The following is a 21,164-nucleotide window of genomic DNA, read 5'->3' as shown; positions in this document are numbered from 1 at the left end:
ATTCCTAAAGGTAGTATATTGCATGCACTGCTGATCATAATGTGAAAAGAAAAGTGCCATAAAAAGCTAAGTACCAAGTAACTAGCTGGAAAAAGCTTTTAATGGCAGAGCTGGTATGGTCATTAATCTGGTACAATAGTACTTAAGGAAGTGGTTCCCTGTGTTAAAATGCAATTTCTTTTGGTTGTTAGAAACCAAAATAAGAAATTCAGAATTAGCACCTAAACACTGATACTGGAGTTTTGTGTTTTTTTAATGCCTTTCTATGGCCCAATTTAGTGCAAAAAGATTTAGAATGGGAGGCTTGGTTCTAATGCTCACTATAGAATAATGACCTTGGGTAAATGTATTTTCTTACTAGTAAAGTGAGTGGTAGAATTATATTTAAGGATCTTTCCAGCTTATCACCTGAACAGTCAAAAAGGAGGATTTTTACTTTGATTCAGTCTGATTTCCTCTAACACTTCACTAATTACTAATATAGTAGATTTGCCCTAGATAGACTACTTTGCAGTAGCTTTCAAACTTTAAGTGAGACACATTCTCAGAAATAAATTTTATGGTATGACCTAGTACATGCACACATAAAAAGACAAAAGTGTCACAAATTACTTACTCGTGATGAGTTATGTTTTCTGTTCTGTTTCATTGAAAAAAAAGGTTATTTACAATCCACTCTTTGAAAAATACTTTATTTAGAGTATAAACTTAAAATTAGATCCCCTTTTTACTTAACTAGTTAAATTAAGCAGCAAGATTAAATACTTGCCACAAAATGATGGTACAGCAGCTATTTGAATTTTAGCTCCTGCCATTATTTATTAATCAGAATACAAGCTCTGAACAGTGTTAATTCTTAAGAGGAACAAATGATGATGATTTTAAACAATACTTTAAATTAGATGTATGTAAAGTTCAACGTAGATAATTTAATGATTGGTTAGTTTTATTTCTGCTTTTTATTATTTAGTCCCTTATTAATAAACAATACTGGCATTAGCTGTACCAAATCAGTGGGGCTAAACTTGGTAAGCACCTTTTTGGATTTGAGTTTTTGAAAGGTATTTTGTAGTTAATTTAAATGAGTTTTGCTTTTGTGTTATAACCATGATGATAAATTTTGTTAAAAATCTTGCCAATCTTCTAGTTTTGTCAGATTCCTTTGAATTTTAAGGGATTGAGTTCTTAAGGGATTTGTTCTTTTTATTTTGTTTTATTTTTAATTATATTTTGGAGATTATGCTATTACAGTTGTCCCAATTTTCTCCCTTTGCCCCCCTCTGCCCAGCCCCTCCCAGCCCCTCCAGCAATCCCCCCCACCATTGTTCATGTCCAGGCGTCATGCATATAAGTTCTTGGGTTAGTCCATTTCCTATACTGTACTTTACATCCCCATGGCTGTTCTGTAGCTACCTATTTGTACTTCTTAATGCACTCACCTCTTCACCCATTCCCCCACACACCCCTCCCATCTGCAGCCATCAAAACATTCTCCCTATCCATAATTCTGTCTCTGTTCTTGTTTGCTTAGTTTGTTTTTTACATTCAATTGTTGATAGATAAATATTTATTGCCATTTTATTCATAGTTTTGTCTTTTTCTTAAATAAGTCCCTTTAACATTTCATATAATAATGGTTTGGTGATCATGAGCTCCTTTACTTTTTTCATGTCTGGGAAGTCCTTTTTCTCTCCTTCTTGGATTCCAAATGATACCTTTGCTGGGTAGAGTACTCTTGGCTGTCGGTCCCTGCTTTTCATGACTTTGAGTATTTTTTGCCAATCCCTTTTAGCCTACAGCATTTCTTTTGAGAAATCAGATGACAGTGTCATGGAATTCCTCTGTAGGTAACTAACTCCTTTTCTCTTGCTGTTTTTGAGATTCTTTCTTTATCTTTCACCATTAGCATTTTAATTATGATATGTCTTGAAGTGGGCCTCTTTCCATCTATCTTATTTGGGACTCTCTGTGATTCCTGGATTTGCATGTTTATCTTAGGTAAGTTTTCTTTCACTATTTCTTCAAATAGATTAGCAATTTCTTGCTCTTTCTCTTCTCCTTCTGGCACCCCTATGATGTGAATGTTGGAATGCCTGAAGTTGTCCCAGAGTCTGCTTAAACTATCCTCATTTTTTTTTTTTGGATTCTTTTTTTTCTTCTTGTTGTTCTAATTGGTTATTTTTGCTTCCTTGTGTTCCAGGTCATTGATTTGATTCTTGGCTTCATCCACTCTACTGTTGTTTCCCTGTAAATTGTTCTTTATATTAATTAGTGTATCCTTTGTTTCCGACTGAAGCTTTTTTATGTTGTTGAGGTCCTTGCTAAGTTCCTTAAGCATCCTTATAACCAGTGTTTTCAACTGTACATCTGATAGATTGCTTATCTCCATTTTGTTTAGTTCTTTTTCTGGAGTTTTGATCTGTTATTTCATTTGGGCCATGTTTCTTTGCTCATTTTGGCAGCCTCCCTGTGTTTGTTTCTATGTATTAGGTACATCTGTTTTGACTGCGTGTGTTGATAGTGAAGCCTAATGTAGTAGGTGTTCTATAGGGTCCAGTGGCATAGCCTCATATATCACCAAAGTGGGTACCTAAGGTGCTCCCTTCATGTGGGCTGAGTACACACTTCTCTTGTAATTGAGCCCTGATTGCTGTTAGCAGGTCAGTGGGAGGGATTTAGCAAGACTATTCAGCCGCAGGGACTGGCTTTGACCACTGAACACTAGCCTCCACCTTCTATGGAGGATCAGCTGTGCAGGAGCTAGGTGGTGGTGCTCCGACATGGTCTTTAGCTGTCCACTTGGTGTGCAGGCTCTGGGTTTCCTGAGTGGTGCAGGCCAGGGTCAGCCCCCACCTATGTTTTGCCCCAGGCCCATCCTGCCTGAGCTGTAAGGCAATCTGAGATGGTTGCAACTTATGCTGGGCTTGGAGATTCCCAGGCGAAGCCAAATTGTAAATCTAGGCTGGTTGCTGGTAGTGCCATACCTGGGGCCCCTTAGCAAGAAGTGTTGAGGCTAGGGGCTCACGGAGACTGGCTGTTTTTTGTTTGATAGGATTTAGGAAGTTGTGAAGCATGAGCCAAGACCGCCATCAATACAGAAAAGCAGCTTGGGTGCTTTTCTGTAAGGTAGGTGGGATGGAATCTCTGGGGATCTCCAGGGCAGGGCAAACAGTGTTTGTCAGGTTGTTAAAGTGTCAGATACAGCACCTGCCAGTTTTGTGGCTCTGTGGCAGGGAGGACTAGAAAGGAACAGTGGCCCTTTGCCTACCTTTTCTGTCTAGGAGAAAGCTGTTCCCCAGATCCCTCCTTGATGCCAGATACTCAGTTCATTCCTGTATGCCACTGGGGTGCCTTTCAAGCTGCCACCCTGGTGCTAGAGCTCAGAGTGAGTCTGAGTAGGTGAGTCCATGTTTGGGTTCTTTAAGGGGAATTGCTTCCACCAACCCAATCTACACTGTTTTTTGCAGCCAGAAGTTATGGGGACTTATCTTCCTAGCACTGGAACCCTGGGCTGGAGTGCCTTGGGTGGGGCTGGGACTCCTACTTCCCAAGATATCCCTCCCAAATTTTTAGCCACCACATGTGGATGTGGAAACCAGGTCATTCCATGTCTCTGCCCCTGCTGGATGGATGTGGTTTCTTTAATTTTGTAGTTGTCAGACTTCCAGTCAACTCAGTTTCTGATGGTCTGGGTGGTTGTTTGTTCTGTATTTTAGTTGTAATTTCGATGTGGTTGTGTGAGGAGGCAAGCCGTGTTAACCTACGCCTAATACTTGTATGACCGTGGTCATCCTGCTCACCTAAATTCTGAGCCTTTTACCTCATCTGAAACTGATCACTTGTGTACTTGACTGAATTATTTTAAATAACAAAGAAATAACAAAAAATGCAGTATGCTCATAGTATGGTGTAAATTTTATATAATTGTAAGTCATTATTAAACTTGATATTGTAACTTAACCTCTGGGGTTTTGTTTAAAGTGACACTAAAAGTTCAGGACCTAATTATCATTTGTTTGAGGCTTTGAATCCCGAGTTCTGTGAGAAAATAATTGAAGCAGTGACCTTCCTAACTACTTAATCTAGCTAGTCTCAAACAGTGCCACTTACTTCTATAGTACTTCATCTCATTACATTGTCTGAGTAATCCCATACTTAGTATGTTGTCATTCGTATCTATAGATGAGAGAACCAAGGGAACTATTTGGTGGAATAATATATATTTTTTAGATTTTCTTTATTGATTTTACAGAGACAGAGGAACTGGGCAGAGAGAGAGAGAGAGAGAGAGAGAGAGAGAGAGAAAGAGAGAGAGAGAGAAATGTCGATTTGTTGTTCACTTATTTCTGCATTCAATTTTGCTTCTTGCATGTGCCCTGACTGGGAATTGAACCTGCGATCTTGGTGTATCAGGGTGATGCTTTAAGAAACTGAGTTACCCAGCCAGGGTTGGTGGAATAATATTTTTAAAATTGGATATCCTCATGGGGTTTTGTTGTGTATCAGTGAATATACAATTTTGGGATTTCCAAATTTGTGAAATTGATTAGAATTTAGAAATCTAATTAAAATCCGAGGAAAACATGATGGAAATAAAATTGTAGTGAGAGACTCTATCATAAGTTACTAATCATCAGAGATGCAAATTAAAACCATAATGTTTTTATCTACATAAATTAATTAAAATGCAAATGTTTTAAATCAGCATTCTAATAACATGTGTGTACCACATATATATTTAAATTTTTTAGTAGCCGCATTAAAAAAGCAGGTGAAATTTTCTAAGCACGTATTTATATATATTTATATTCTTCATTAGTTTGACTTTTTCAAATTTTTATTTTTCAATTACAGTCAACAGTCAATATTATATTGGGTTGACCAAAAACTTCATTTATTTTTTTGTGTGCGATTGCTCTAGTAGTGCTTAGTTTTCTTTAACTTCATTGGAAACCAGTTTGTTAGAGTGTATTGTGATAGCTATCATATCAGCATGCATCAAAATTTTTGTGTAGCCATTTTAATATTAAAGGTGGAAGAAAATGTGCAAATTTTTGGAATATTAAGCTTTATTATTTCAAGAAAGGTGCAAATGTAACTGAAACAAAAAACGATTTATGCAGTGTGTGGAGAAGGTGACTGAGTGTGTCGAAAGTGGTTTGTGAAGTTTCTTTCTGGATATTTCTTGGTGGATGATACTCCACAGTTGGGTAGACCAGTCAAAGTTGTCAGTGATCAAATTGAGATATTATTTGATCCAACCATGGATCAGCGGTCCAACCATGTAGGAGATAGCTAACATACTCAAAATAACTTAATAAAGTTATTGGTGAAAATAGAAAAATGTGTTTTACTTTATAGATAACCATTTATAAAAAAACATAAGGATTTTTTTTGCCAACTGAATATTAGTTTCAGGTGTTCAGCATAGTGGTTAGACATTTATACAACTTATGAAGTGATCTCCCTGATAGGTCTAGTACCCACCTGACAACATACATAGTGATTACACTGTTATTGACTGTATGCTGTACTTTACATCCCTCTGTTTTATAACTTGCAGATTGTACTTCTTAATCCCTTCATTTTTTTCGCCTGATCTCCAAACTCCCCCTCCCAACTGACAGCCATCACTTTGTTTTCTGTATCTCTGAGTCTGTTTCTGTTTTGTTTATTTTGTTCTTTAGATTCCTCATATAAGTAAAATCATATGGTGTTTGTCTTTCTTTGTCTGACTTACTTCACTTAGCATAATATCCCCTTGATCCATCTATGGTCTGACAAATGGTATTATTCTTTCTTATGGCCAAATAATATTTCCTTGTATATATGTACCACAACTTTTTAAAAGTATATTTTATTGATTATGTTATTGTGGTTTTCCCAATTTTTCCCCTTCAATCCTCTTCTGCCCTGTACCCCCCAGCCCTCCAGCATCACCCCCTTAGTTCATGTCCGTGGGTTGTACATATAAGTTCTTTGAATTCTGTGTTTCCTATACCAATTTTGACCTCTCTTCTATTTTATGCCTACCCATTATGCTTCTTCTTCCCTTTCCCCCATGTTTCTCTCCTCCCCAATGAAAACTCTTCATGTAATGTCCATTTCTCTGATTCTGTTCCTATCTTAGTTGTTTGCTTAGTTTTTTTTTTCGTTTTTCTTTTTTTTTAGGTTAGTTTGTTGATAGTTGTGAGTTTGTTGTCATTTTACTGTTCAGTACCACAACGTTTTTAACCATTTGTTTATCAATGGACACTTAGGATATTTCCATATTCCTTGCTATTATAAATAATGCTGCAGAACACAGGAGTTCATATGTCTTGTAGAATTACTGTTTTGGATTTCTTTGGTTAAATAGCCAGAAATGGAATTGTTGGGTGATAAGGCAGTTTTATTTTTAATTTTTTGAGGCATCTCTAGACTTTTCTGTAGTGGCAGTACCAATTTGCAATGGCAGTATTATTTGCAAAAGGGAATACTAACCATGTAAGAGTATTCCCTTTTTTCCACATCTTCATTCAGTACTTTCTATTGATATATTGATGATAGCCATTCTGACAGGTGTGAAGTGATAATCTCTTTCTGGTTTCAATATGTATTTCTCTGATGATAAGTGACATTGATCAACTTTTCATATGTCTGTTAGGCATCTGTATATCCTCTCTGGAGAAATGTCTATTCAGGTCTTCTCCCCATTTTTGAATTAGAGATATATACAATTTTATATATTGGTATTAAGTTGTATGAGTTCTTTATATATTTTGGCTCAAGGTGTCTTGATTCCTTTCTTGATCTCATTGTTAACCCATTCATTGTTTAGTGGCTTGTTATTTAATCTATGTTTATATGTTTTTCAGCTTCTTGTCATTGATTTCTTTTTTCATACCATCATGGTTAGATAAGATCCTTGATATAATTTTAGTCTTCTTAAGCTTATTGAAACTTGTTTTGTGGCCTAACATGGACTATCCTGGAAAATTGTACATGTGTCCTGGAAAAGAATATATATTCCGCTGCTTTGAGATGAAATGCTCTTTTATTATCCATTCTGCTACCCCTTTGTCTTTTGATTGGAATATTTAATCCATTTACATTTAAAGTAATTATCAATAGGTAGGTAGCTACTGCCATTTTATTCGTATTTATAATCCCCTACTCCATTTTTCTCTTTAAGAAATCTCTTTATCATTTCTTATAATACTGGTTTGGTGGTGATAATCTCCTTTAGCCTTTTCTCGTTTGAGAAGCTCTTTATCTCTCCTTGAATTCTTAATGGCAATTTTCTTGGGTATAGTAATCTTGGTTGCAGTTCCTTGCTCTCTATCACTTTGAATATTTCACGCCAACCATTTCTGGCCTGCAAAGTTTCTGTTGAGAAATCAGCCGATAATCTTATGGGAGTTCCCTTGTGGATAACTAACTGATTTTCTCTTGATGCTTTTAAGATTCTCTCTTTATCTTTAACCTTTTGCATTTTAATTATGATGTATCTTGGTGTGGGCCTCTTTGTGTTCATCTCGTTAGGGACTTTGTGCCACCCAAACTTTTGTGTCTATTTCCTTCACCAGGTTAGGGAAGTGGTCCATCATTTTTTTAAATAGCTATTCAACTTCTTTGTCTCTTCTCCTTGTGGTACCCCTATGATGCGAACATTAGTATGGTTGGAGTTGTTCCAGAGATTCCTTAAACTATTCTCAATTTCTCTATTCTTTTTTTTTTTCTTTCTTTCCTTTTTTTTTTTTTTTTGCTCTTCTGATTGTGTGTTTTCTGCGCCTTGTCTTCTAAATTGCTGATTCAATCCTCTGTTTCATCTACTCTTTGGTGATTTCTTCTGGTGTATTCTTCATTTGTAACTTGTTCTTTTTTAATGATTTTGGTGTCCTTTTTTTATGTTTACTATCTCTTTGTTGAAGTTCTGAGTTCATCTATTCTTTCGCTAAGTTCATTAAGCATTCTTAGAACTAGTGTTTTGAACTCTTATCTGGTAGATTGCTTGCCTCCATTTCATTCAGTTCTTTTTTTGGAGTTTTGATGTGTTTCCTTTGGGACATATTTCTGTATCTTTTTGTTTTGGCTACCTCTCTGAGTTTGTTTCTTTTATTAGGTAGATCTGCTAGTCTCCTAGTTTTCACAGGGTTGCCTTATATAGTAGATTTTCTGTGGAGCTGGGCCCAGCCGTGCATTGTCTGTGTTCATCTGAGCTTGGATGCTCTAGGAGTGTTCCTTATATAGCAGGTCCTCAAATAATGTCATTTTCTTCATTGTAGTTTTGTTCTAATGTTGATAAGATGCCATAAGAAATTAACTCTTATTTGTATCAATTAACCTATAGTAAAATTAGTTTTGTTATATGTTGTTTCAGTTAAAGTGACAGAACCTATTTATTACATTAAGTGAGGGCTTACTGTACTTGAATAAATTGTACCTTTCATAAATATAAAATATGCAATCTCAGTTTTTTACTTAAATTCCATTTTTCATATAGTCATTCTTTTATTAGCATTTATCTCATTTATTTTTGCGTCCTGCATCATTTTAATTTATATGTGTTTCTTAGCTAGATTTAAAAGAGGGAAAAAACAAAGTCTATTCCAAGGTCTCTATTTAATATAGAACTTTAGAGGCATCTCTCTGCACATTCATAGTGATAATTGATATGTTTGGAGTTATCCTTCTTGATGTTTTCTAAGTGTTTATTTCTGCCTTTCTTTAGCCTGATTTTCTTTTATGCATTTCTTAAAATGTTTTTGTCATTATATTTATTTATTTTTAAAGATTTTATTTATTTATCTTTAGAGGGGAAGGGAAGGAGAGAGGGAGTGAAATATCAATGTATGGTTGCCTCTCGTGTGTCCCCTGCTGGGAACTGGCCTGCAACCCAGGCATGTACCCTGACTGGGAATCGAACTGCTATCCCTTAGTTCGCAGGCCCGTGCTCAATCCACTGAGCTACACCAGCTAGGGCATCTTTTATGCATTTTTTATTCCTAGTGGTCTGTATATTATATATTTGTTACTACTGTTCAAGTGATTACCCTAAATTTTATTTTGAAATCTAACATTTTAAGAATTGTTTTAAAAAATAATACTATTTCCCTTATTTCGTAGGTGATGATGTATAATGAAAAGAGCACAGACTCTAGATCAAGATGGGTTGTGATTCTATCTTGTCTTGGCTTTGCTACTTTTTAATGGTGATTCACTTGTGTCTCTGTCTCCTTCCTTAAACAGAGCATAATAACAGTACGTACCTCACAGGGATGTTATTAGGTTTACCTGTGTTGATACTATGTACAGCACCAGCAAGTATTAGGGAATCAGTATATGTTATTATCATTATTAGCTGTCAGTGTTTAACAAAAGCTTGAAACTGCATTGGTTAGCACAGTTATTGGGGGTTCCACTGGTTGCCTGGTTCTTAATCTATATTTGCTTTCATATTGCATATTGTTTTAAGAAATTTATCTTTATTATTTTTATTAATTTCTTTTATTTAGCTTTTTAAAGATTTTTTTTATCTAGAAATACAAGAAGGCAATAGAAAAAAATCCTTTCCTTAATTTTCATTTACTCTTTGAATATAAGTCTGGAAGTATAGGGGATTTGAACTGATCTCTTATGGCAGTTAGAGGTTAAATGACAGGATTTAATGGTTAGAACTGGGGAATTATATTTGTTTCTAAGTGAAGGTATTATGATTCTACATAAACTTAAACTTCATTGCTTAGATGGGTAGTAAACAAGATACTTCTGAAGCAGCAACTGATGTACTGCTTTTCCTCAGAAAAAATTTCTAGCCAGCCCAAGTCTATATATAAAATGCAGTCATATCTAATTTTGTAAATTTAGGTGAATATGTTCAAGAAATCAGCTTTCCTCCACAATACCCATATTTTGAAAATTATGAACAAGATTTAGATAAAAGAAAATGTACATATTTCCCCCACCAATGGATAAACAGCTTCTAAAAATATGTTAATTCAGTGGTTAGTTTTTATGAATTTTAACCTATAATTTGATAAATAATGGTTACTTTGAATAGCCATAGTAACCTGCTTTTGCTGCTTTTCTGACAACTATGTATGTTTTATTTAGTCAAGTATACTCTGAGGGTAGCTTTATCTGTTGGGATAGGAAATTAGTTCATTTAAAAAGATCATAAGCAACCCTGGCTGGTGTAGCTCAATGGATTGAGTGCGGGCCTGTGAACTAAAGGATCGCGGTTTGATTCCCAGTCAGGGCACATGCCTAGGTTGCAGGCCAATTCCCAGCAGGGGATGCACAAGAGGCAACCAACCATACATTGATCTTTCTCTCCCTCTCTCCTTCCCTTCCCCTGTAAAGATAAATAAATTTACAAAAAAAGACTGAAAAATATAAAAAGATCATAAGCAAAATAAGATTGAAAAAAAGTTCAGAGATAGCATTTACATAAAGTCAAAATATTTAAAACAGTACAGTGTATCACTCATGAATGTGTATATAAGTTACAAAACTACAAAAATATACACGGGAGTGATAAGTGCCATATTCCAAACAGTGGCTAGCTATGGGGAAAGGGAGAAAGGAGCCACTTTATATTCATTTCAAAGAAATATTAATTTGAGTTCCACAATTAGTAAAATATTACATTAAACTAGTCAGATTTTGTCAAGCATAAATATGTCAAGTGTTTATTCTTGATGTAAAAGTTTGTTAAGGCAGATGCACTGGTGCAAATCAGGCTTTTTGTTTTTCTTGATTCTTCAAATCTTACTGCTTACAGTATTCTGGGTCTCCCTGTAAAATGGAAATATTTCTTTCTTGTCTCCCAAGTGGGTATGGGAAAGAGGAAGAGGTTAAGATTGAGCTGATTAGGAGAGAATTCTAGAAGAAAAGTTGACATAGTATTGATACTTAAAGTTAATATAAATGCATTTGTTATATTTGGAATCCTCTCTTTTTTAAAAAAAAATTAAAAAACTTTGTTTTGTTTTTATTTCCTTAAGTGAATATACCTTGTTAGGTAGACTGAAAAGTGAATGCATTTTTTCTTATATACTACTTTATTTTATTGATTTCCTTTTTAAAATATATTTTATTGATTATGCTGTTACAGTTGTCACATTTTTTTCTCTCCCTTATCTCTCTCCACCCCACCTCCCCCCAGCATCCTTTCCCCTGACTTAGTTCATGTCCCCATGGTTTGTACATATAAGCTCTTTGACTTCTCCATTTCCTATACTATTTTTACCTCCTCCTGTCTATTTTGTATCTACCAATTATGCTTCCTATTCCCTGTCCCTTTTCCCCCCATTCTTCCTCTCCCCACTGATAACCCTCCATGTGATTTCCATTTCTATGATTCTGTTCCTGTTGTAGTTGTTTGCTTAGTTTGTTTTTGCTTTGTATTTTAGGTTCAGTTGTTAGTATGAGTTTGTTATCATTTTACTCTTCATAGTTTTGATCTTTTTCTTACATAAGTCCCTTTAACATTTCATGCAATAATGGTTGGTGATGATGAACTCCTTTAGCTTTGCCTTATCTGGGAAGCACTTTACCCTTCCATTCTGAATGACAGCTTTGCTGGGTAGAGTAATCTTGAATGTAGGTCCTTGCCCTTCATGACCTTGAATACTTCTTTCTAGCCACTTCTTGCCTGCAAGGTTTCTTGTGAGAAATCAGCTGAGAGTCTTAAGGCAACTCTTTGTAGATAATTCCCACCTTTTCTCTAGCTGATTTTAAGATTTTCTGCATATCTTTATAATCTGGGTCCACCTTACTTGATGGTAGACCTCTGAGCTTCCTGGACTTGCATGTCTATTTCCTTCACCAGATTGGGGAAGTATTCCTCCATTATTTTAATCAAATAAGTTTTCAATTTCTTGCCCCTCCCCTTCTCCTTCTAGCACCCTTATTATTCGGATGTTGGAATGTTGAAAGTTGTCCCAGGGGTTTCTCAGCATCTCTTCATTTTTTTTGAATTCTCATTTCCTCATACTGTTCCAGTTGGATATTTATTTTTTCCTTTTGTTCCAAATCAGTTTGAGTTACGGTTTCTTTGTAGAGCCTTTATTTCTCCTTTTATTTTGTGACCAAACTCAATCATTTCTGATTACCAGTATTTTTAACTCTGCATCTGATAGGTTGGCCATCTCCTCATCATTTAAGTACTTTCTTGGGAGTTTTGATCTGTTCTTTCAGTTGGACCATATTTCTTTGTCTTGGCATACCTGTTTTGTTGTAAGGGGCGGAGCCTTAGGTATTCACCAGGGCAGGGCAACCCACTTTGCAGTGTTGACAAAGTATTTGGGGGAGGGGTCAGTGAGGGAACAATGCCACTTACTCAGTTCTCAGCCCACTTTCAGTCACTTCCCCCATTACCCACAAGCAAATTGTACCCTTTCAGTGCTTGCTGCCTTAGTGCTGATTTCCAGGTGGGTTGGCTTGTGCATGTTTTAGGACCCTGTGGACCCTTCCAAGACACTCTCCTGTGAGAGTGGGAATTTTTCCTGATGCTGCAACCCTCATAGATTTTTACAGCTAGAGGTTTTGAGGCTTTTTTTTTTCCTGTGCAGGAACCGTAAGTTACAAGGTCTGTTTCATTCACCAGTTGTTCCTCCTGGTTTATCTGCACATGAATGTGGTATTTGCCCAGTCCTCCAGCCACCTCACTGGGCATCCTGTCCATCATGGCTTCCTGTTTCTGCCCCTCCTACCAATCTGGATGAATGTTTTTTCAACTCCTTGGTTGTCAGACTTCTATTCAATTTGATTTTCTGGCAGTTCAGGTTGTTTTTTGTTTTTTAAATTGGCTGTTACCCATCTTTTGGTTGTGCTAGGAAGTGAAGCATATCTACCTACACTTCCATCTTGGCTGGAAACTCCTATTGATTTCTTTCCTGAGCAAAATGAAACAGTTGTATCAGGGTCTCATCTAAATTTCTTAGATGAGATTCTGTGTTTGTGTTGTGTGCCCACCACATATGCTTTCTTGTGGTGACAGACTCTTAATAGGATAACCCACTAAGTTCCAGTATTAAGAACTCCATTTTGAGTTTTTTAGTTCTGCTTTGTTGTTCTTGTCTTTGGCAAACCTTCATTGCCCCATTCAAAAAACTTTGGAAATTGTTTTCTCTATTCTCTGCAGAGTTAACAGTTGTCTTTGGAGAGTTAATATTTGTCTATAAAATTTTATTCCTTATAATGAACAAGAATTTTTCCATCTTTGTTCTCATTTACAGTCAACTTTCCTTCTTGTGCCCTTCTGGGCCTTTTGGTTTCTTTACAAAGTTTTAGTGTAAGTTGTTACCTATTAGAGTTTACTCCCCTCAGTTAATTTCCTTCACATTCAAGTAATCTAATCTACTTCAATAAAATATATTTGAGTTTATTTGAATGGCTAAGTAGTGAGTGTTGTGAGTTTTGTAATGGATATTGTAAATCATTTAGTGAAAATAGTTGGCCATTTTCTAATAGTACTAAATGTGTTTACTGTCTTTTTTTATGCAGCTATAAGTACCTGCTATATTTTTAGCATTAATATAAAGCTTTGTTTATTTGCAAAATTCTAGATATTTTTGAATTACATATTTCAAATATGATATTTTTAGATTTTGTGCCCCTCTAGAAGAGAGGAGTGGACAGAAGAATCTCTTAGGCAGCAAACATTTACATATTTATGGCCCAGATTTGGGGATGGAGTGGACATTGGTTAATGATAAAACTGTGTAAATTAGTACACATCTGCCTTATGTAAGTAGATCATATTTTCTTGACATTTTGATACAGCCTTTTGATTAATAAATGAAATATAAATAAAGATGAGCCAGATTGCTGAGAATGAATGGAAGGAGGAGTTCCTTGAACAACCATGCTCTTTATACTATTCTTTTGATGACTTTTTTTGTCCTTCTGAAACTAGTACTATTTCAGAATAGTTCTTACAAGATTCATTGGAGGAGCAAGGAAAACAATGTTTTTTTAAAGGTTCCTTTGCTCTCCCTTCACCCCCATCTATTGACCTATTGAAGAAAATTGAAATAACAGACTTTCTTTTCTGTGGAATGGGCCCAATTCCTTTCTAAGGGTACCAGATTGGAAGGTCATAAAAGAAATTTGTATTAGCATTTTACTCTGTTGATTTGGCTACATAAAAATTCATTTTTATTTTTCATATTATATTTCAAAACATCTTAAAATCTCTGTTAATCTTTTTTTATTCTTGTTGACAGTTAAGAGTTTTTGCAGGAGAACCATTAATTTTGCTTCTATTAGTTATTTTTTCAACTTTCCCTAGGCTTTAAATCTCTAATTATTCTGAAGTTTTCAAAAGAAAAATAGTTACCTATAGATGAAAAGGCAAAAAATATCTGGTAGATAAAAGTTTTTAGAAGTACAAAAACAAGTGATATATTTAAGTTATTGTTTGACTATATGGGTTTATGAGAGATAGATATGCCAGACTTAAGTAATTTTTATATGATGCCTTTCTTTTGAAATTACAAATTTTTTTCTCTTAATATTATCTCATACCCATGCTTCATTGGAAAGCATGTTTCAAACTGCTCTTCTCCGTGTCTGAAGACAAGTTTTTATTTCTATATCCCAACACCCAGCAATTAGTATCACTTTGAAATATGGAATAGGTAACCAGGTTTTTGCTAAGTCAGTGTGGTGCAGAAAATGATAAGGAGGAGGGCCTCCAATATCAACCTAAAATATTTTAATCAAGGAATTGCAGGTACTTCTCTCCACCCACATTTTGATATGTATACTTACCATATGAGATCTTAATTTAGTAGTGAAACTTTGAATATTGTTAAAAATAAAATGCTACTGACCTTTATTTAAATGTTAATAGGACTTGAAGGCTAGGTTTTTTTTTTTAATGCATACATGTTAGATAATTAAGTGAATATTTTGGGTTTAGTTAATGATAACCAGTCTTATTGTTTCAGTCATTCAAACATTGTTTCAAACATTTCAATTTACTTGGAATGTTTGTTTTTGGGTCTAATAAAATAAGCAATAGGAAGGTATAGGATTGCTACTTTAGAAAATACTGAAATTAAGGGCTGAAGAAAAAAATGCCTCTAGACAATGCTTAAAATAAAATAACTTAACTAAAAACAAGGAGCTGAAGATGTGCACATTGCTGTAATGCCATTTTACCAAATATTACCATTGTGTGTCTCACCCAAGAAGAAATTGCATCAGCAAATAATCTACTGAGCACTGTTATTTGGATGGTACTGAGATAAACAATTGTTTTAGTTGTTGCCCAGCTCCCCCCTCCAACTCTCAGCAACCTGGAACTGTGCATGTTATCAGAGGTCATGTGACAGTGATCCTTGGTTTTGTTCATTTAGCCTGTCAAAACAATTTTATGCAGGTGGAAAGAAATGAATGAAATGAATAGAGTGGGTTAGCTGCCTCAGCCCTAGTTTGCACTGAAAGTAATGAATGCTGTGATTAGAATAGTATAGCAAGCCCCCAGGAATATCCAGTTTGATAATGCTGGAGAGAATTACTGAAAGCAGTGGTGGCTTATCTGTTTTAAATCTCATTTGATATCATTGTCTTCGTGATAATTTGATTAACAGTTGTTAATATTTAAACAATATATTTTCTTTGTTTTCTTATTTCTTTGATTTCTTATTTTACCTGCAGAAGTTTATTAAAAGTACCTAGTCCTTTTCAGTGATCCTTAGTTTATAACAGAAATATCAACATAGTTTTTCTGAGGAAAAAATTGTTTTAGAAGCATTACAAGGAAGCTTTTCAAATTTCTTGTCTAGTGAATAGAACATGAGCTTTAAATCGAATTTTCATTTAATTCTTGTTCTGCTTTTCATGTAAATTTGGAAAAGATACTAAACTTTTTTGAGTTTGTTCATACAAAGTCTGTCCAGAAAGTATAACCATGTGATAATGACAAATAGAGACTTTTATTGAAGAAGATACAAGATACAAGAAACATTGTACGTAGGACAATGACTCTTCAGTTCCCTTCAAAGTAGGCACCTTGAGACCACACACAGTTTTCCCAATCTCCATCAGCTGCCCCATTGAATTTTCCCAAATCTCATCAACAGTCTGAAATTTCTTCCCTTAACAAAGGGAAGAGTAATGGTGATTGTAGGTTTAGAAGACTTCAAAAGGTGATTTTAGTTTTGGGAAAAGCCCGAAGCCATAGGGCACCAAATCCAGTCTGTAGAGAGGCTGGGAGACATGTTGCATGAGTTGGGTGTGTTGTCGTGATGAAGCTGCAAATCACCAGTTGCCCATAGCCGCAGCCTTCTGAATCACCCAAATATTTTCTGCGGAGGAATGTTCAAGCTTAACACAAACTTTTTAAAAAGGATTTTATTTATTTATTTGTAGAGAGATGGGAAGGGAGGGAGAACAAGAGGGAGAGAAACATGGATATGAGAGATACATGGACCAGTTGCCTCCCATACGCTCCCAACCAGGGACTTGACCTGCAACCCAGGCATGTGCCCTGAACTGGGAATTGATCCGGCAACCCTGTGGTTCGCAAGCCTGTGCTCAGTTCACTGAGCCACACCAGCCAGGGCTTAATGCAAAATTTGATGTTGATTTGTTGCTCTACAGGCATTTTGAATGCTATGGCCACACAGTACACATGCTCACTCAATGACATCTATTGCCCCCGTCGACTAATACAGTGAAGTTGTCATAGTTCACCCATGCATATGCTACTCTCTTCTTGGCTGCCGGGTTAATTCATTGTTGCTTAAATTGGTCTTGTTATATTAACAATGGCTGGACATTTTTTGGACAGACCTTTTTTTGGATAGACCTTTGGACAGTATATTTTTTCCTTTTAAAAAATATTGCTATTATTAAAGCTATAAGCACAGTTCTGAGACCACTTAAAGTCATAAATAACCTCAAGGAGTATAAAAATCTATGATAGGTAAAATAGTTTCTATTTATGGTACAGATGACTTCTTTGCAAACTAGATAAAAGTTAACCTTATTCCTATAGAGGTTTAAATTGCCATTTTCTGTATTCTCACCAATAAATGGTTGTAGATTTTTGGTGAGGAAGAGTTTCCTGTTTGGTTGTTTTTCCTCTTTACTTACACTGTAAATAAGAAGTTGGCATCTTTTTTAATGATGAGCTTTTTACACACTTTTTAAAAATCAAAATGGTAACAGCTGTGACTCTTACAAATTGGTCATTGTATTTGAGTTGTGTTAGATTTACTGAGACTCAGAGGCCCAATTTCAATTCTTACCTTTTTTCTAAGTCCTAGGAATAGGAATTTCCTTGACCTCAGAGGGAATGCTAAATGCTTGTTAAAGACACACACAAATTCTTTTATTTGAAAAGCACATTCACAACACATGGTTATTAACAAGTCCTTGTGTTAAGATGCTGAAGACAGAACACTAGAAAAGCATTTGTCATTGCTTGTAGAATAAACCTCAGTGTAGTATTACTTGTTATTAAATGCTATGAAAGAGGTATATACATAGTTTATAAAAAATATACTGGGTTGGCCAAAATTTCATTACATTTTTTCCATACCATGGCTCTAATAGTGTTTAGTTGTCTTTAACTTCATTCAAAAACAGTTTTGTTTTATTGTGTCAGCTGTCATATCAGCATGCATTTTTAAAAAAATTATCAGAATTGGTGAAGTTTTGTGCAGCCATTTTAATATTAAAGATGGAAGATGATATGCAACATTTTTGGTGTATTTATTATTTCAAGAATGGTAAAAATGTAACTGAAACACACAAAAAGATTTATGTAGTGTATGGACATGCTGTTTAACTGTCATACGTGTCGAAAGTAGTTTGTGAAGTTTCTTGGTACTACTGACATTTTGGTGAAATAATTCTTTGCTGTGGGGCTGTCTTATGCATTGGGAGATGTTTAGCAACACCCCTGGCCTCTACTACCCTCTAGAAGCCAGTAGTGGGAGATAGCTGACATACACAAAATATCCAAATCAGTAAAGTTATTGGTGGAAATGAAAAATGAGTCTTTTATGGAAAAAGCTAAATAGACTTCTGGCCAACCCAATATATAGTATGGAGAAGGGATGATTTAACCTACAGTTCCTGAGGAAATGAATTGATATTTGATTGAATAAATGGGCATTAACTAGGCAAATAAAGATGGATAGAGGGGCATTCTAGGTTGAAAGAACAGCATGTTTGAAGGACCCAAGTGGGAGGAAGCATGGCATGTTTGAGAGTAGAAGAGATTAGAATGATAAGAAATTAGGCTCTAAGAGTGGGCAAGGACCATATTATGTGGGACCTCATAGGTCACAGTGATGTTCATCTTTATCCTCAAGGCTGTAGAAAGCTATTAAAAAGTTTTAAACAGGAAATACAATATTTCATTGAATCTAAAACTCTTAGTTATACGACACATTTAATTTCAGGGTTGTTAAATATGAAAAATTGTATTTCTAAGAATTAAATAGACATACCTTAGAATTTATTAAATTATATAAAAATATTCTGGCTGTATATGGACAGTAGAAAACATTGTACAAGGGTAAGATTAGATGTGTGGAAATGACTTAGGTTATTGCTGGAATCTAGAAGAGGTGATGATAGCATGAAATAGGATAGTGGTAGTAGAGAAAGACATAAATAAATTACTTCACATAAATTTTCAGCAGAAAGAATTTATAAGCCCTGTGCACTTTAGAACATTGTTAAAAATTTGGGATTATAGATAGAAAAAAATCTTTAAATAGATTTAAAATTACAATTAAAATGTAAGCAACAGTGTAGAATAGTTTATATAACAGGCTTAATTCACATCTAGTGACAATTTCTGTCTAGTCACATGTAACCAGTTGAGAGAAAACATTTTACAGTAAAAGGTTCGGTATGTTTTTTTAAACTGTTGGGTTGGCCACAAAGTTTGTTCAGTTTTTTTCTGTACAACAGCTCTAGTAGCACTTAGTTGTATAACTTCATTTGAACCAATTTTGTTAGATTGTATGAGACAGCTGCCATATCAATGTACATTTAAAAAAATCAGAATTGGTGAATTTTTGTGTAGCCATTTTAATATCCAAGATGAAAAATAAGCAACATTTTGGCATATTATACTTTATTATTCAAGAAAGGTAAAACACAGCTAAAATGAAAAAAGATTTGTGCAGCGAATGGAGGAGCTGGTGTGACTAATTGAATGTATCAAAAGTGGCTTGTAGAGAGACATTGACTTCCTGTTTTACTTATTTATGCATTCATTGGTTGCTTCTTTTATGTGCCTTGACCAGAGATTGAACCCGCAACTTTGGTGTATGGGATGATGCTCTAACCAACTGAGTTTACTCAGCCAAGGCAAAAAAATTCAGACTTAAAGTAAACCTTATATTTGTACAACACCGAATATATGTACTTACATAATTTACTTAAGCTATTACTGTTGAACACTGTATGCTCCCTTATCCTTTATAATAAGTATATGTTCCAAGTTTCAGCTACAGTAGTCTGATATATTTTCTAGCAGATCTAAACTATGAGTGACAAAACGCATGTAAATAAATAAATTTAAATTTTACAGCTCACTGTTACTAATGTTTTGAGTCCTCATGCTTCTGTTGTGTATCCTACATTCCTAAGTTTGCCTTTAACAAAATATCTTAAGCAATTCAAGTATTGTGTGACTTTTGTATGCTTCTATACCCAGGATCTCACTTAATTCTTGGGGTACCCTGCTGGTAGTCTTTTTTTCCCTTACTTGGCTAACTCTAGTTAGTGCACACTTGTGAACAAAGAATTGGGTCTGTTATGATAGCTCCTGAAATACCCACTGCTTTTCTGTTCATTATACTTAGAATGAATGCCTCTGCTTTTTAACACTAAGATTTAACAATAGCAGAAATCTTGTCTCTAATGTTTATCGTGTGTTGTTTTCTGACACAAGGTACGCAAATAGTAAACATTTTTGAAGATGTTCAAAAATTGTTAAAACTTGAATATTGATTCTACACAGATAAAAGTACTTATCAAGACAATCAAATAGGTAGATTTAGCCCTGGCTGGTGTAGCTCAGTGGATTGAGCGCGGGCCTGCAAACCAGTCAGGGCACATGCCTGGGTTGCAGGCCAGTTCCCTGCAGGCCAACTCCCAGGAGGGGACACACGAAAGGCAACCATACATTGATGTTTCTCTCCCTCTCCTTCCCCTCTAAAGATAAATAAATAAATAAAATCTTTTTTAAAAAAGGTAGATTTATTAAAATATAAAAATTACATATCACATAATGATAGGTGGAATATAATTTATTTGTATAATTACTGTCTTCTAATTGTTTTGAGACCTAATTAACTTCTCACAATTTCTTTAAAATAATTTTCTTTTTTTATTTTATTTTATTATTTTTTTAAATATATTTTATTGATTATACCATTACAGTTGTTCTATTCCCCCCCTTCATTCCCCTCCACCCTCACACTCCCTCCCCTACCATTCTCCCCCCCTTAGTTTATAACCACGTGTCTCAAGTTCTTTGGATTCTATATTTCCCCCACTATTCTCGCCCTCCCCCCTATCTATTTTCTACCTACCCTCTATGCTATTTTCTGTGCCTTCTCCCCCCTTCTCCCCCTCCCACCCCCCATTTCTAACCCTCCATGTGTTCTTCATTTCTATGGTTCCACTCCTGATCTAGCTGTCCTCTTGGTTTGCTTTTGTTTTAGGTGTGGTTGTTAATAACTGTGTGTTTGCTGTCCTTTCACTGTTAATATTTTTCATCTTCTTTTTCTTATATAAGTCCCTTTAGCATTTCATATAATAAGGGCTTGGTGATGATGAACTCCTTGAACTTGACCTTATCTGAGAAGCACTTTATCTGTCCTTCCATTCTAAATGAAAGTTTTGCTGGATAAAGCAATCTTGGCTGTAGGTCTTTGGATTTCATGACTTGGAATACTTCTTTCCAGCCCCTTCTTGCCTGTAAGGTCTCTTTTGAGAAATCCGCTGACAGTCTGATGGGTACTCCTTTGTAGGTGACTGTCCCCTTATCCCTTGATGCTTCTAGGATTCTCTCCTTCATTTTGGTCTTGGCTAATGTAATTATGATGTGCCTTGGTGTGTTCCTTCTAGGGTCCAACTTCTTTGGCACTCTCTGAGCTTCCTGGATTTCCTGGAAGTCTATTTCCTTTGCCAGACTGGAG

The 21,164-nt window shown here is 35.3% G+C and overlaps 1 protein-coding gene across 15 annotated transcripts in view; it reads left to right on the top strand.

Annotated features, from left to right (window-relative positions):
- Positions 1-21,164, top strand: part of WNK1 (WNK lysine deficient protein kinase 1) — a 148,974-nt gene that overhangs the window by 25,089 nt on the left and 102,721 nt on the right. The gene's annotated exons all lie outside the window — the stretch shown is intronic.

Source organism: Sturnira hondurensis, unplaced genomic scaffold, assembly GCF_014824575.4.
Source record: "Sturnira hondurensis isolate 20B ecotype Veracruz unplaced genomic scaffold, ASM1482457v3 Scaffold0015509, whole genome shotgun sequence".
NCBI lineage: Eukaryota > Metazoa > Chordata > Mammalia > Chiroptera > Phyllostomidae > Sturnira > Sturnira hondurensis.
The sequence above is the reverse complement of the archived record's forward strand: the minus strand, read 5'-3'. Positions and strand labels throughout refer to the sequence as shown.